Source organism: Haliaeetus leucocephalus, unplaced genomic scaffold, assembly GCF_000737465.1.
Source record: "Haliaeetus leucocephalus isolate CR32 unplaced genomic scaffold, Haliaeetus_leucocephalus-4.0 Scaffold51, whole genome shotgun sequence".
NCBI lineage: Eukaryota > Metazoa > Chordata > Aves > Accipitriformes > Accipitridae > Haliaeetus > Haliaeetus leucocephalus.
In genome coordinates this window covers 1,044,165-1,062,139 of record NW_010972487.1, presented here as the reverse complement: position 1 = coordinate 1,062,139, position 17,975 = coordinate 1,044,165, and positions in this window count along the sequence as shown.

Sequence of the window (17,975 nt, the reverse complement as noted above, 5' to 3'; positions counted from 1 at the left end):
CCTCCCTGATGTAAATTGTAGAAGCTCTCTTGGCAGGGAGCCCCATCCCCTTGTATAAGCTGAAATATTGCCCTTTGAGATTCATCCATTACTGCCAGACTGCTGAGCTGTCTGTCTTCAGCAAGGGCCCCAGAAGAGGAGAGGACGGTTGTGTTCGTACAGTTTTTGTCTGTGCAAGGTAAATATTATTGCGTATTCTCCCCCGTGGCAGAGAGCCCAGAGCCCCTTGGACAGAGATGCCTCTGCTCTGTTGTGCTGAGACACTGGCTCAAATGCTAGGAATTTCATTTGACCCTGTAAATATCTTTCACAGTTAAATGTTTGATCTTGGGCAGGGGGAAGGCTCTTTTAGGGGACTGAAATCTATATACACACACAGAGAAAAAGATTTCTTAAGAAAAATTGAACGCAGCAAATCACTGTGCATATGGGAAATGGGTTTTCAGCAAACTGGAATCCCATTCCCTTTCTGTCCTTCCTCCCCTCCTTCCCACCCACAGAGATACACACACACGTGTGTACACCCCAACACCTCTGGTCCCCACCGGAGCTGAGAAGACACCCGGCCCCTGCCCGGCTGCTCACCCCCACACCCAGCATCTCTGCAGTCCTTTGTGCCCCTGTTTGCTGGAGGGATCTGCTCCCCATCCCCATGCTCCCACAGCGATTAGATTGCACTGTTGGAGCAGTTGTGTTTGGAGAGCTACATGTTTAAACTGTCGGAGAGATGACAAGCCTGGAGGAGGAAGGCGGCTATTCCCTCTGCAGAGCTCTGATAAGGCCAAGGGTCTGGTTGATAGACCTGGAGGGGCTGATGGGGCCTGCTGAGTTTTGAAGTGCTCGTTACATAGCTGCAGATTGCAGAAGAGAGCAAAACTGGTGCCCAAGCAGTGTAAAGCCAGGGATGGCGACAGGTAGCCTGGAATTACACCAGCTGAGATATCGCTTCCCTCATTTAATTTCATTTAAGCTGCCACTTGAATTTAAAGCCGTTTCCTTGCACTGAAGTTTAACGTGGCTGTTATCATTCCTGAATCCACTGTCGGGCACTGGCACGAGGGGAACTGGTGCACAGAGGGTCTCCGGTGGGATCTTACAGCAGAGCTGGGTCAGATCTTCCTGACTCGGTGACGATTCACGGCCCCAAGTAGCAGCATCCACCAAGAACTATTGTCCTGGAGAGGACACCTCTTCCCTCCCTTTGTATCCTCAAGCTCCCGATCTCTTTCAGCAAGATCCATTTCAGCTCACCCTGCCCAACCCAACGCTTCGAGCTTGGCTCCGCTCTGCCGTTCCCGCAGCGCCGAGGCAAACCGCTGCCTCTCCGAGGGGAAGCTGGCTCCGATCTGCTTTTCTCTGGCTCCAGGGGTGGCGGGGAAGCAAATCGCTGGCTGGCACAGCACGAATTGCTGTGCCCCTTCCCGGTGCTTCCTCCCTTTGCCACCTCTCGTTTCAGACCCCTTTGCCACCTGGCCGCAGGGAAGAACCTCACCTGAACCCCCCAAAAAAGCAAAACCGGGGTTTGAAGCGTGAGATCCTGGACGAGGTAAGCCCCAGCTTACAGTAAGGCAGCTCCCCGTCCCCTTCGGCGTACTGTCGTGTTTCTCAAGGGCTGGGGACCATTGTTAGGGAACAATGCAGCATTTTTATAAAAGAGGAGAGCACAGTTAATAAGTTCACTAACTGAGAAAAACACAGCCTTTTAATATCTCTCTTTGTGACTCATAGTGTGAGAGCCAGCTGTTACTATTGGAGTGAAATTCCTTGCTGATTAGTCTTTTAAAGGGCTTCCCAGATAATTAAATAATGATTTCTCTCCCCATTCATTCTAAGTGACAGGAGAGCCTGGCAAACCCACTAAGCATGGAAGGGCAGCATGTTTTCCCAAGCCTTATAGGAGCTTAGCTATTCTGTGGCTAATCTGGTGCTTAAACTCAGCCGCAGATCCCCTCACCGAGGGACAGGCTGTCCCACCTTCCCGGTGCTCCAGGGGTGACGTGGGTTTGGCTGTCTGAAACTCTGAAACAAGGCTTTAGGCCATGTTTTCAGATATGAAAATCTGACGGGAAGGATGGCCTCACCTGGGCAGACAAATGAAATTTTTTTGTCTGAGCTTCCAAAGGAACCAGGTTTGTCCTAGGGTTTGCACAAGCTCTGCAACACTGAAGATTAATTAATCAATCCCTCTCTGTCCTTCCTGGGCTGTGTTCAGGGCCACAACTAGAAAGAACGAGTGACCCATATGGAGGCCATTTGGGGGTATTTCTGGGATAACCTGGTCTTCAGCATATCTGATGTTTCCACTACATTTCCATGTCACGGCACAATTCACAGTGATTTACACAGGCAAGCATTTCAACTATATGATCACGTGGCCTCTCTGGGTACAGCTCCATCGGTCTGATGGAGTTATTCTGGATTTCCAGCAAAGCATAAAAGCTGAAGGAGAACCCGTGTACTCACCAGGTGTAACACCATCGTAGCCGACCAATGCAGGATTCAGAAGCAGGCGTGCCTACACTTGAGTAACTGCACCCTCGCTTAGTTTCACTTGTTTGGTTTTTAGAGCGGCTTCTTATCTCATACCTTACAAAAACCACAGAAAATTTCAGGATTCAATAAACTCTGGAAAAATTAAGGTCAGAAATTTATTATCTGCATCACCAACAGAAAAAAGACTTAACTACATATTTTACGAAAGATCAAGACTGGTTTGTAGCTTCAGTTACGTTGAAGCATTTTTCCAGTGAGCAGATGCTTTTATTTAATTGAAAACCAATCAGAAATATCATCTGAGACAGAAAAACATTGACCAACCATATAAATATGTGAAAATGATCTTGCGAGGTTTGCCCATTCCTAATTGAGAATCTGTTCCCATGGTTAATTGAGAATCTGTTTAGGGGCAAAACAGGGGTGGGATAGATAGAAGGGAGAAAATATTTAAGAAGCAAGTGCTCTATCAGCAACATACTGTAATGAGAGTCTAGCAAAAAAAATGTATTAATTTTATTTTTTTAGCTAGGAGCCATCTGGCCATCTTGGCAAGATGAAAAGATGCACCATTAGCAAAAGAGTCTTTCTGAAGAAGTTGTTCCAACCTACATGTAACCCACAAGGCATGTTCAGGCACTTGGAAATGTTATGGATTTGTAATGTCCCCACAATACTAGCACTGTTTAACCCTTGAATTGACAGCTAAACTGACGTAGAAGGTAGTTAGGTGGCACTACTGTAGGACAAAATCAGTCAGTGGTAGAGGCAGAAGTGCTTCTCTCTTTGCTCCAGCGCTGAAGGAAACATCATCTAACTACAATGCAACCTGGAGATGGAGTGAACTCTCTGGTGGCAGGAGATTTTGGATGAACTGTCCCCAAACCCGCAGCCATGAGAGCAATGGGCACTGCAAAACTTCCCATGAAAGCCTGGCTGGGGGAGGATTCTCCTATAGAAAACTTGCATTTAAATAGCATTGAGCACTTAGCCTGACAAAAGGCAGGAAATTCAAAGCAAAGGGTGACACTCTGTCTTTAACTTACATTTTTATTCCTTTTATTCCTTTCTTCCCCACAGTGCAAACAAAGGACAGGGGGTCAGATTGATCCCTTAGGGAACTCCCTACATTCAGTGGTGTTCCACCAGAAATGTTTGGTGGCCCAAACCATCAGACTAAACAACTTTTCCTGGGACTAGGAAGTTTAGGCACCATTTTCTGATTCCCAGTGCAGAAGACCTCCGTAGCCACGCTTGTCCCAGGGGGATGCAGTGCTGCCCAGCAGCGTGGGTGCCAATCCCTCGCCCCTGGAGAAAATGTTAGTGAGACAGAGGTGCTGGGAGACAGGAAGAAACAGGGGATGCTTTGTAAACCGATAGTGTTCCCTTTGATCTGAGAAGAGTGAAGGAAGGCAGAACCTTTTTCAGATAACCCGTGGAAAGAGAGCAGTCCAGAGCACGAAGGCTGAGCTTCAACAGAGGCTGGAAGAGAGGGACCTCTTGCTCGAAGATAAATGCTTCAAAACCCCAAAGCGGAGCTTTCTGGGCAGGAGATAGCTTCTCTACTGTCATCTTTAATTCAACAAGATTTGTTTTTTACATCTGTTGAAACCATTTTAAAACATGCTAAAAAACCCCAGCAAAACTAGCCTGAATTCAGGGAATTCTAGACCTCTGCCTGGAGTCCCAAGCGTTGGGAAGAAGTTCAAACTTAAGGTCAAAATGTTACCACTCCTAATTCGTTTTTATTAGCTGTGTCCTTAGAAGAAAAATTGCCTTTTAAGCGTCACTACACCATTTGCCATATAAAATGACCCAGCTGTTGATCTGTCTGTGCGGTTTCTAAGGACTCTCAGAGTGGGGGCACGATGGAGGACTCTCCTGCCCATCTCACCGGAGCAGTTTAGGACATTTTGCCCTCAGGTCCCTGTCCCTGCAGCACAGCCCCGACTCCGGTGAGCTGAAGGGAAGGCACAGTGTGAGCACTTATTAGTCTGCTCCTGTGCAAAGGCAGCTGCAGACCACCTTCCCTGGTGGATCAGGAGGAAACTAAATGTTGCTGGCGGATTTGTTGGGTGGCAGAACCAGCAGCGGATGCAGTAATCAACATCTGGGAATTAAGGCTGGCTTTTAAGCTCTCTGCTGTTTGTAGATATTCCCTGCCCTTCGAGTCCTCTGTGGGCAGACTTAAAAGTGAGGTTGAGATGAGCCATTGCTTTACTCATGTCAGGCTGAAATGGGACAACTAGTTTCCCCCCATGGCCTTAAACATACACAAGAGCATCCTTCTTCAGGGAGCTGTGCCAGGAGTCACAGGGCAGGTGCTGTGGTGTGGAACTGGGACAAAATCAGGGGTCATAAGGGTGAGTATGTCCAGGACATCAGGGGCAAATTTAGGGACTCTGAAAGAGAGGTTGGGATTGCAATGCCTCTTCATTCCCCCTGCTCATGAGGAAAAACTGAAATAACTGCAGACTGTCCCAGCCTGTGATCAGCATCAGAAAATCCCCCCTATGCTGTGCAATGTGCACTGTGATGAAGTGTGTCCAGTCTCAGCCACTGGACCAAATTCTTGTGGCAGGTACATGGGACAACCTCACTGCTCTGAGCACACAGTGCCCTAGGGCAGTGCTGCAGGGCGTCCCTGTTGTGTTCTTCTTGTACACTGAGAAGTGGATTTTACCAGCAGAAGTCAGCTCACTAAAGAAGGATGGATTTAGCAATAGCAGTTTTGCTGCCATAAGTGCGACGCACACCGATGGTGCAGCACAGCCCTCCCGGCACAGGCTTGGCTCCTGCACTGAAAGAACAGCCATCGGTTAACCGAAGGGGCTTTCATGCCAGCAGGAGAAACCCTTGAAAGGAATTGCATTGCTTTTTTGAAGAGATCCTCTGGGTGAACAGTTATCCTAGGTTGAATTTTGGCATTCCCAATCTTGATGGTCCCTTTTTAACTGCACCGGGAAGGGAGCAGCAGTGCCACAATGAAGCTGTTCATGTTTTCAGGGGGAGCTGCATGTCCAGATAACTCCCTTTCTGTTCAACCACCAAACACAGCGCTGGCATTGTGGCTGACACTAAAAGACTGATTTTTGGTGCCTTCGACTGCTCATAGTAAGTCCCCAGCAATCTCAGCTGGTAAGGTATTGATAAAGTAATGAAACCCTGTATGGGAGGAACAGTATTTTCTTCAGCCTGGGGACCTGGAGTGGTTTGGGGTTCAGTTTTGTCTTTTTTTAACTATTAGGGAAAAAAAATTATAATCAAACCTCTCTGCCACTCTTAATTAGCAAAGGGAAAAAGCAGTGCAAGAAATAATTAGCAGAGGCAACTTTCTGTTAATATGAGACCACAGTCAGCCACCCCAGGCGATCCAAACACATCTGATCATGCAGGGGCATTCAAAGTCAGCTAGAAAAGCAGAGGAACTCCTCCACATCCAAATGTTACTGCCCTCCTTATATTGCACTATAAAACCGGGGTGTCAAAAAGGCTAGAGATTTTACACTTAGTGTCAGTGTTTTATAGTCATTAGACTAATTATGTTGGTGTTTTTACCACCTTTATTCTACTAATTGGCCTAAAAGCCAAACAGGGACATCATTACTTTGCACAAACAAGCAATTATTGGGCTATAAACACACCCTGGTTTGTGTTCCCTGGGTGAGGAGGGAGCTCCTAATGCTCCCTCTGTAGTGTCTGCCACAATAACAGGCATTACAGATGCACTTGACTTTAGCTCTGCTTACAAAAAGGCCTCAAAGCTGCTGATACACAAGTGAAACTGGGTATTTGTTACCTCCCTACAAACAGATTAAGAAAAATGGCATAACTCCAGGTTCAGCCCATGCATCGCTCTTTCAGTGCCAGGGTAGCTTGGCTTCATTTTTGGTTGGGATTCGTCGTGTATTTGCTTTCCTAGAAAGGGACAGCTCAGTGAATGTGGCCAGAACAATTTGTTTATGAGACACCCATGAGAAATGTTTTATTTCCAAGAAATTTGGTCTCCTTGCAGGCTACTGGGTGAAACATTAGCTACGACTTTCCAAGACTTGTCATTGCCTAGAGCCCTGCAAAATACATCTGCTTTGTCCGAAAGGGCAGCGCCTTCCCAGGTTACGCTCCCTGGCAGTTCTTCACCAGCTATTGCTCTCCCAGCTGGGCTGTTTCAGTAAATGCTTCCAAAAAACAGCAACTGCACTTCATTCCTCCTTGCATTCCTGGGAAGGCCATATCTGCTGGCTACAACATTTTGCTCTAAGGCTTGCTTGATGCACTTCATGCATGTAAGCACTGCCTGCGTTTGAAATTAGAATTATTGGTCAGCAAACATTTGCACGAGATTAGAAGAACTGGGTTATGTGTCACCTGGCAGCAGCACTGCCAGGGCTCAGAGACCTAGGCTCTTCGTCACTCACAGCAAAGCTTTTCGGCACTGTAATTCCTCACAGATAGCCTATCACGCCTCCTTCCAGTGACCATGTGCGCAAGGGGTGCTTGGGAGAGGTATGAAAAACCAAATGTGAAATCCACCTCAGTATGACCACAGTGGCAACGTCAATGGTCTAATATCAACATCGTGGTCTAATACTTTATTATTTTATTTTACCACCATGGAGATAGCTCCTCTTCACATGAGGTTATAAACTGGAACTCATATTCAAGTAGGCCAAATGTTGACCATTTATTGTCTTAAAGAGGACATAGTGATTTTCTGTAAGCACTGGGATATCAGGGAAAGATGAGGGCAGCTTGAAAGGGGGAGGTTTATCTCAGGCAAAGCAGGAATGACCTTGCACCTCCCAAAATTCCCTCCCCAGTTTGCCCCTGGTGTGATAGTCCTCAACACTGATAATAAATTGAAATGCAGCGTTGTTGTGAACCATTGAATAATAGATGTGCTTCCTACGAGGGAGATCTGCTTTTAAATGTTGGTTGAAACAATCTGTGTGATTAGTCTTGAGTTCCGATGCTGGAAACATCTGCTTTTTGCCTAAATAAAGTGCAGGCCTGAGGCCTTTTTCGGTTGCTGAAGGGCTTTGAAATCCTTGTGTCCTTACCGTGTCACCGTTTTTTTAAGCCCCTTCCCTGAAGACTTCATCAAGGACTCTCACTTCAAAACTGATGACACGATATGGTCCATCAAAGTTAAATTACATATGAAGTAAAAGTCAAATGCTCAGCGTTGTGCAGCAAATGTTTTCTGCAGCATGACACTGGCTGCCGTATTTACTGAACACATCAGATCTTTGACTCTACAGTTTCTTAAACAAGCCAAGTTTTTGTTTTGTTTTGTTTATGTTCCATAAATCCATCTCAACGGAGCTATAAGGGTTATTTTTAAGCTATCTCTCAAAAGTTTCTAAGGGACTTCTGTAATATCCAACAGAGCTGGCTCCTCTCCTTTGGAAATAAGAAACTGCAGCTTCAGTGAGAAACACTATGTGAACAATGTCTTCTTTAAACAGCCCCCAGAAGCACTGCATTTCCAACTCTAAGGGGAATTTGCATGTGTTTCAGCATCAAAGCTTGATACGACCCTATCACCTAGGGACTGTCATGTTATCTAAGTGCCCCCATATCAGGAGCACGATAACATTGTGTGGTTCACAGCTGCTGCAGAAAGGACATATTTTCTGAATTAACCTAGGCTCAGATTTATATAAACTATCCCTGATAACATCTGCCCAGGACTCTCCTTTGAAAATGTGCAGAGATCCTGCCCGAGCTGGGAGCAGAATAAAAACCAAATCAAAACACCTCTCCCTGGAAAAAAAAGCCCCGCTTGGTTTTGCGGTGCCCACCCCAAAAAAGAGTGAAAAAAAAAAGCTTAGCGGCGAAGGTAGAACAATGAAGATGTCAAGCGGCTTCTTGGGAGCGAGCCGCTGTGTCTTGTCATGCTTGGACATGAACGGGGAAAAAAATGTCTTTATTACCCAGAACGGTAACCTTGAAGTGCACTGGCCGCTTGATCCTATAACTTTCCCATTAGAAGAGGGCGCCCGCAATCCTAATGAGGCACAATAAGTAGATTATGAGAGTCCTTTTGTTTTGTTAAACAGCAGCTTTTTCTGCAGGGAGGATCACAAAGGTGTGCGGGGCCCTGGTGCGTGGGGCCGCTGTGCCTGATACGCCGATTTGTTGGGTAAGGCCGGGGAGAAGAATTGAAGGAGACAGCACGAATGTGCACTAGAGCCATGGGGGGCGGGTGCCAGAGCTGCCTAAATTAGACTCATCAGTAGAGAGGCTCTGCCCATTGTATCTGGGCTATAAAGCTGTCAGAGAGGAGCCCGTTTGAATGTTCCTTCATTCCTACCCTGGCGCTTCCTCCGCTCTCAGCAGAGAGCTAAGCCCCAGGATCTTTTGTTTGCATGAGAAACCACTGGCATCTTACATTGAGAAGGACTTTTAAGGCTCTGCTATGAAAAATAACTCTGTCTCGAAAATACAGGGGATTTTGTTGTTGTTGTTGGGTTCCTTTTAATTGCATGCAAACCAGCTAGTGGATTTGCCCGCTCCTCTGAGAAGTTATTTTTACAGAGAGATCAGTGGTCATTTAAGATGCAAAGGAGAGCACAGCTTTTTGCCAGGCTGCAATCTTTCCACCTTGCATATTCATTTCGATGCCTAGAGGAGGAAACTGCTCCGGGGGAAAAAGGTAGGGATGGATTCCTGCCTCTGTGAAGGGGCTGGATCCCCTGGAAAGATAAGAGGGAGTAACAAGTGGGCCCACCACCCCTGAAATGGGCTTCTTAGCAATGATCCTGTAGCCATTCCTCTGCTGGGTGGATGTGGAGAAGGTGTTAGGAGTGCTCAAACCAACCTGCAGGCTGAGATGCAGCGTGCAAAATTGCATTCTTGTTGTCTGTTGTTTTAATTAGGCCGCCCAGCCTTTGAGGGTTGAGGTTGTGGAGTTGCAGGTCAAACGAGGACTCTGTAGCGTGACCGTTGATGTGAAAGTAGAAAGACTGCACGGCCAGGGAGGAAGTTTCATCACAGCCCGCTCAGATGTTAGCTGGCTGCTTGTCATCACTCTGGTTGAACTGGAGATATATGGAGAAGTCTCTCCTATTCTACTTTGGCCTCTCTATGTGAATCTGGCAACAGACAGGAAGAAAAGTTACATCTTGGGAAAACAAGTAAAAGTAGCTGGGTTTGGGGATCTCTGGGAAGCTCTGCTTTGTGTTACAAAGGCACTCCTGGGGCACGTTCAAGGGGCAAGTGTGCCCAGGTCTCCGGACCTACCTGCCCACAAGGACAGGCTGTGCACATCTGTGCAAATCCTCATTTCACCAGCAAAGAACTTGAGCGTCTGGACACAAGGCATATGTAAGGATTTTCTCAAACTAGAAGGAAATTTTCATGCATTCAGTTCTTTCGATGGATCTGGAATTATTTGCTGGGGAGTTTCCCTGCCAGTCCTTGGTCTGGAATTGCATCTGAACTGCTGTTTTCCTGTGTATTTAGTAGGTTCTGAGTTTTGTAATCCCCCAGAACCAGTGCAAGTGTTTCTACTGAACCAGGGCAGCAAGAGGGAGAGGAGCTATTCAGTTTGTCACTGAGTGCTCCTTCTTGAGTATGATTACCACTTACTATTTTAATGCTGGTATTAACCCATCATGGATTGAGATCCCACTATGTGAACCACTGTACCAGGGCAGATGGACATTAGAAAGCTAGCTCCTTTCCCAGAAAGGCTGACTCAAGGCACCAATAGCCAAACATGAAGCCACATAACCAATTGTGCCACCACCACCCCCAACAGCAGACATTTTCTTACCTTATTTCTCACAACCCAGAAAAAAAGACTGTTACGTGGTCACATCAGTCAACACTTGAATCAATGGCTGGGATCATCTCAGTCAGCTGAAATAAAGTACAGCATAAATGTGATGGAACTGATTAAAGTTATCCCAAAAATGATGCACACAGAGAAGGATTTTAGATGTCAGATATTTTGAATCTTCTCTGTATTTGCAAAAAAAACAAAGCAATCCTTTTATACCTGATCCAAGCAGCTAGCAATGTTTTTTACCAACACCGGGACATGTTACAGGTGTGTTGTTGGGACCTACCAGTCCTGTATTCATTTGCTGCAGTCTTGGTTTGGACCCAAGCTGTAATGATCAACTGAAAAAGCCCTTCTGGACGCATCTTTTCCTTAGACTGTATCAATGATGTTTGGAGAATTTTTCCAAAATACTTTCTTTTTGATCTCCCAAATCCCCAGTTGGTTTTACTTTTCTCCTCCCCGTCGCTGCCCCCTCCTTTTTCCACACTGCCAAAGGGCTCTGGGAGCTGTCTCCTTCCAGTGCTTGGATGAGGACTCCGCTCGCAGTCACGGCAAAGCCTCTGCATCTTGGCAAACACACTGCAGAGCATCACAGTACACGCAACAGTACTTTAAAACCTCTCTTTCCATGGGATCCAAAAAAAACCATTGCAGCCTGATTTCTGAGAAACCAGGGAAGACCTCTGCAACGCTGGGCTGTGGGATGGATCGGAGCGGGGGTCCCAAAACTATCAGCATGAGCAAAGGCACCTGTGTTACCTCGCTCTCAGGGCTGTACATCCTTCACAAAACACTCCTGAGAGCCCACCCCGGACCCCCCGGGGACCACAACAGTTGTGGAGAAGCAGCTGGGGATGTTGCAGCACCAGCATCTTCCAACATACAAAATGCAGCCTCAGACTGTCCAGTCACGCCCTGGATTTCTCCATGGAGCATCTAGGGATGTGTTTAGATAAAAGATATTTTTGAAAATAAATCTTGCTTTACAACCGTTTTTAGTCTTGGCAGCGGGTGGGCCATTGGAAAAGGGATTGTTAGGAAACAAATCTGAATCTATATTGTTGGCCAAGGCATAAAACGGTTGTCCAAAATAAAGCATAAACCATGTTAACAAGCAAAGCACACTATCAGATTCAATGCCAACAGGAGCAGGCAAAAAAAATATGAAAACCTGCTCCAGGCACTCTGAATGCAGCTCTTATGAACTAGACCCTTTTCAAAGATGTCATTTTATTTCTTCCCCCCCTTTTTTTAGGGGTTTTGTTTTATTTTTAGCAGCAATCCTGTTTTTTCCTTTTTCTGATATTTTTCTGTAAATAATAATTGGTTCCTTTGTGGCAGCATTTCCACATTGGCAGTGGCCTGTAGTGCTTTCTTGGAGGTGGCAAGAAAAAAGGGAGTGATTTGTTTCAATGGGTTATTGTTGAGTGAATGCAAATATCTGCAGCCACTGGAGCAAATAGGAGCAGGGGATTAGGCGCAGGAAGCTGGCTGAGTGGCATAGGCCATCTGTCCCGGTCCTGAGAAAAGAGGAATCTCGTTTGCAGTGTATGTTAATTAGTTAGCTGATTGGCTCAGCTGTCACCTTTGCAGAGTGAAAGCGCACGGGCACAATTAAATTCATGTCCATATATGTTTATCAAAGCACATGTTTTTAGACGGCCTTGGCTTTTAGGTGTAATTTTTGTCTTCTCAGGGACCGAGAGGATTCTTTGCTATTGTGCCCACAAATGGAGGGGAGGAAAAAAAGGAAGAAAGAAAAAAGAAGGAAGAAGAAAGAAAATACCTTAATTAAAACATGATCTGGATTGTTTGCTGAAGCGTCTCTGGCCGCATTCTTTAATGCACTTGAAATTACCCATTTGCATCAATAGGCGTTAGCTGAATTTATTTCCATTCAAATGTATTCCCTTGATGTTTCTACAGAAGGTGGTAGGTTTGGAAATACATGTATGGCAAGTTTGGGCTCCTACGGTGCCCCCATTCAAACACAATGTCAATATCCTACACTTAAAAGGGACCCGTTAGTTAAAGTAAAACACTCCCTGGTTTGGGGTGGGTTTTGTTTTTGTTTTCATTACATTGACATCTCCAAGGCAGCATCCCCAGTAACTTTCCTTGGGAAGAAGTTGTCTGCTTGCAAGCCCCAGGGAGTTATTTCCCATGGTGTCATTTCAATTATTTTTGATTTATTTGTTTACTGTCTTCCAGTCCTTGTCAATGCACAATGGGCCACGTCTCCCCCTCCACGGGCACACAGGGCCCTGCCTGCGGGGTTTCGGGATGCCGCAGAGTGCCGTAGAAGCCACGAACATCTGCCCGGACACTGGCGCACTTTAGGGGTTTACGCAGAGAGGGCAGGTCGGGGCCGAGGGATCCTCCCCGGTCAGGGACGCTGGCATTGACCTTCGCACGGAGACATGAAAGAGCGGCTGAGGCTCCCGGTCCCAGGCTGGAGGAGCAGCCAGGGAGCTGCTCTCCTGAGGCTGCTTTGCAGAAATGAAAGTTGTTTTTTTTTCCTTACTGGCCTCGGAGGAGAAACCTGTCACTCAGCCCACTTGGCTCAGGCAAGTCCGGGGGAGAGGAGCTGCCTCAAAGCGCTCCAGCCTGGTGCCATCGGGCTGCGTTCACAGTCCCAGCTCCCCAGAGAAAAATCCCCTGTCCTCTCGTTCCCGTCCTTTGACAGGGTCTGGCCATTGCTTCTCAGGCTACAAAACCAGCCAAGGGCCATGTCTTCATGCCCTGGGGAGATGCTGTGCCTGCAGGGACTCCCCAGAAGCCAACAAGTTGATTCACAAGTCAGGGAGGTAAAATAAAATGCCAGGAACTGCCTTTATTGCAAAAAAAACAAGAGCAAATGCATCCAAAGCTCCAATAGCCAGAAGCAGAGGAGGAGATGTTTATATCCAAAAATTGCAGTTCCTGGTTGTGAGCCATGGGAAAGGAATACACATCTCTATGCTGGGGGCTCGCATCCTACCCAGGGATAACGCACTCTGTGTGCAGTCTGGGGTGAGGAGGAGCAGGGGCATGGGGGTATCTGCGTGGTGATAGGGCTGCTTCCAGCTGACGGGCCGTTGTAAAACCCAGCATGTTTGAATGCTCATCTCTGCAGAGATGAGACATCTCCCGTGTGCACACAAATTGATAAAACGTGTAGCAGCTTCCGGGAAAACATATCTAATACCGTCGTGTCCGGTTTCATAGAGTTCACACCCTTTGCCAGTTGAGGGTTTCCTTCCTTCCTTCCTTCTTTCCTTCCTTCCTTCCTTCTTTCCTTCCTTCCTTCCTTCCTTCCTTCCTTCCTTCCTTCCTTTTCCTCCCTTCTCCTGTTTTTTTGACCTAGGGTGCCTCTCTGTCCCACTGGAAGGGTGAAAGCTGCTTTGGGTAAAACCACTCTCAGAGATGCTGAATCCCACCAGGAGAGACACCTAAGCAATGTCACCAGTATGGCCTTTGAGGGTTGACACGGGCTGTCTTGGGAGTGTGTTCAGCCCCTGGCAGAGTAAATTAAACACACACAGACACACACATCTAGCCATATTACTCTTCCATGTGATTCATGGCCAACTATGATATTTCCTAATACCTTTCATTGGGATCACACTCGTATGGGTTGTGTGTGTAAATGTGTGTCGTCTTCTTTTTAAGACAAAACACTAAATCAGCTACATTTACAGAGGATCAGCAGATGGCCAGCAAGCTGTGAAAAAAAAAATTATATTTGTCAGGCTTATAAATTTGAAAGGGGAGTTTGAGCAAAACTCCACAGCACTTGATGCAATTAATTTGTGGAATGGTATTTTGTCTCTGCAAAAATTATCCCAGGCCTTCAGTACACAGAGAGTGCAAGGAGCTACATGGGTGCCGTTATGGCAGCATCTAAGAGCTCCTGGGGTGTCCTCGCAACCCCCAAGGAAGGCATGGTGCTGCTGTCCTCACAAAACAGAGGAGGAAAAACTGGGCTGCTCAAGCCTGTGTTGAGGATCCCACAGCAAAGAGGGGGACTGAACATGGGCCAGAATTTGGGTTCACTGTGAGACAGGAGACATGGGATGAGCACAGCCCTTTCCATGCACCCTACACCAGGTGCTCAGGGCTGGAGCAGTGCATCCATGCTGACTCTATGCTATTTCACTCACTGGCTGTTCTGGATATTAGTGAACATCCTGTGCCTTTGCAGCGACTTTGGGGAAGCCTGGGAGAAGCCCCAATGTGATTATATGAGAAAAGCTGGCAAGGCTCAGGAGGGCATAGACAACCTGTGACTGCGGTCCATCAGCGAGGGAAAGGTAGAAGCCCTGTAGGAGTGAGCAGATGTCCTCCCAGCATGGTCCAGAAATGGCATGACTAACGCAAGACCAGACTTACCCCCTTTTTCTTTAACCACTTTGCAAAACGTAACCAGAGATTCATGTCACAGCACTGCAGCGTTTTCTCTCACGTCCAAGCTAACCTATAACCAGTTTTACTCCCTTCCACTACTGGAGACATGGGGTCTGACTACACAGGGCTTAAAAATGCATATAATCTATTAGTGAAGATTGCCAAAAGTCCTAATTAAGACAGGTAAAAGCTGTGCATTAACATTAGCTGATCAGAGCAACCCTGGGATTTTCCCCTCAGTAACACAGCAGGTGTGAGAATATAACTTGTCCCCTCTACGGGAGTCTTTAGGATGCATTAGACGAAATGTTTTTAAAATACACTTTTCCTTCTAATTTAAACCAGCTTGCTGCATCAAGTTGCTTTGGCGTCATAGTTTTTACAGGCAGAGGGTCCAAGATGCTGTTTTATGAAGGGATTTAGTTCACAGCAGAGCATGGGATGACAAATCTGTTCGGCCGCCGGAGGTGGGAGACCACCGCTGTGCCGGGGAGATGCGCTGTGCCAGCAAGTGCCGAGCACCCGCTGCTCCTTCCTCCCTTTCCACCGAGGAGGAAGAGTAAGTGCATGTACAAAAAAAGCCAGTCCTCCATGGTCATTACTCTTAATTACACTATTGATTCAGGACTACCACAAAATTATCCCGATTTGCTACTGCCTTACATAGACTTTTATACCAGCACAAATTGAGTGCTAAGTGGGTGTAAATCAATACCAACCCCCGAGCAGAGATTTCTGGCATGGCAGCATTTTATGTTCAATTTCTGTAGCAGTAAAGGATACCATATACAGCAGTGGAAAATCAGGTCCTCCCTCCCTAATTTTACTTGCAAGACCTCTAAGACAAGGAGCAGCCCCCGCTTGCCAGACCATTCCCAGCAGTGAACCTTATATACCCACACAGGATTTTCCTTGCAGATGCTTGCTACTTCACTTTTTTAATCCTCAGCCCTCACATTTCCAACAGTAAGTGATAGGTCTGCATGTCCCAGGTCGTTTGTCTCCCACAGGGATTGGCAATGCTTCATGTTTCATTTAGAAGCCATCTAGCAACAGCCAGAGTTTTCCTCTGAAAAAATAAATAAAGCTCGTCTCCCCATCCCTCAGAGAAAACCCCTCCCCAAAACCCAGCGAGAATCAAAGCTGAACTATCTAGGAAAGCTTATTCCTTAAAAAGGACCAGTGAAGTTATTTTGGAAGACAACTGCTGGAGGTACTACGAGAACATTGATATCCAAAGCTGTCATAATATTTGACCCTCAGAAAATAGGAATGTCCATCCCTTGGGTAAAGTGGGATAATATTAAACAGGGAGAGGGAAAGAAAACACTTGCTGTCTTTCGGAAGAGGGACGCAGGGTTGCAGCAGCGCTCCTCGGCCGAGCATGCAGGCGATGCGGAGATCAAAAGCTGAGCTTCAAGTGTTTCCAGTCAGGAGCCTTTCATCTGCAGCGCTGCAAGCGTTTAGAGATGAAAGTCCTAGAGTTTCACTGGGAGTGACGAAAAACATTCCTTAGGACCTCGCTTGAAAGTGTGGCTGTCTGCAGAATGGATTTATATTTGGATTTTGTGCTCTTTTCCTTTTTTTTCCCCATCCCTCGGACTTAAATTATACACGTTGGGCCAAATGCAGAGGTAGACCAGCTGCAGGCAAAGGAGATGGTGGTGGGATGCAGGGTCTGCTCCACTGGCTGCAGGTTGCAATCTCAGCTGCTTCAACCAGCCATGTGCAGGTAGGGTGGTCTTATTGCCCCCAAGAGGGTCTTGTATTTAATCTTCTCCCTCCATTGCAAGTCTACAGAGACGCGTGGCTGTCCCCAGGAAAGCATCCGGGGAAGGAGGCACCTAGACCGCGGCTGCTGCCGAAAGCATCAGGTATGCAACTATTCAGCGAATTCTCGCAAATGACAGTTCTGTTCTCAGAAATCAGGATCACTCAGCATACGCTTCACAAACAGGGGAAAAAAAAAAGACAAGGGGGGATAAATTCATGGGATAATTTATTCACAATGAATAATTCAACCAGCAGAAGTGACTACTCCAAAGATCGGGTCAAAAGTTGAGTACTTGAATAAATGAATTGCCCTTTCACAAATATAAAAAGCAGAAATCTCAATATTTATCATTTGCAGACACACAAATATTCCAGAACAACATTTTCTAATGAAGTGGGGAGGGGTGTTAATAATAAATTCTATTGATAACAGGAGTTAGAAAAGCAAATAATAACTGACTGGAACATGTTTATATATGAAGAGTGACTTTTCAAACAAACTGTCAACAGTGGGCTGCATTATAAGACTATTAGGAAATAGGAACTCTGTAAATAACTTGCCTACCCCAGCAACTACTGAACGTACTGCCAGTAAATAAGCACTACCTTGGAGCATGAACCAAGCTGTCGCAAGCTCGGAGACATATGGCAAAAGCGTAAGAAGGGAGACTCGAGATCCACAGCTGAGACCAGACAGCAGACCAAGGTGAAAAATGGGAACCATCAGAGACCTCTCCCGGTGTCGCACCCTTAGACGAGTCACATCCCCTCCCTGGCTGGGTGCAACGTGGGTTTTACAGCCACTGCTGCCCAAGGACTCCGATGTGCAGACTGGGCAGTGTCCCTTGTGGTCCCCACTGCAGGGTCACCAGAGACACCTACCTCCAACCCAACCAGCATGGCCACCACATCCTTTTCAACAGGACCAGCCACATCTGGGCTGTTTCTGGTTGGGGCAAATGCCTCTGAAGCGCTCAGCTGTAACGTGCCTGCCCCATCCGCTGCCTCTCTGCAGTAAGATGCCCATGGAGGCTCGCTGTGCTTTCTTGGAAAGACATCCACAGTTCCTCCAGGATTTAATCCCACAGGAGTCCAGACTGACATCGCTAGATGCTCTCATATCATGAGCAGATGCTGCGTCACCCTGTGTGCTCTGACACAGTCTATCCTCATGACATTTCTTTATTGGCCCACCTGCTACGCCATTGTGGCAAACTTGCTCTTTTCCTGTAATTATAGGGGCAGATGAATATAGAGGTAGGAGCTGATCTGGGCTTGTCAACTTATTTCACCCAAGTTACTGCCAGTCATGCTTGCTCATGGCTGATCTAACCCATGGCAGGAATTCTTCAGTCCTGGGGAGTCCTCTGCCACCTTGCTGGCAGCAGTAACCAAACTTCAGCCAAACCAAGGGGAATTTGATTCAGTGCAGTTTGGACTGTTCAAAATTAGGGTGCAGGTCCTGTGGGTCGGTTTAATCCAGTCTTGAAGTCATGCCTTGAGATCACATTTGGAAACACAAAGGCACTGA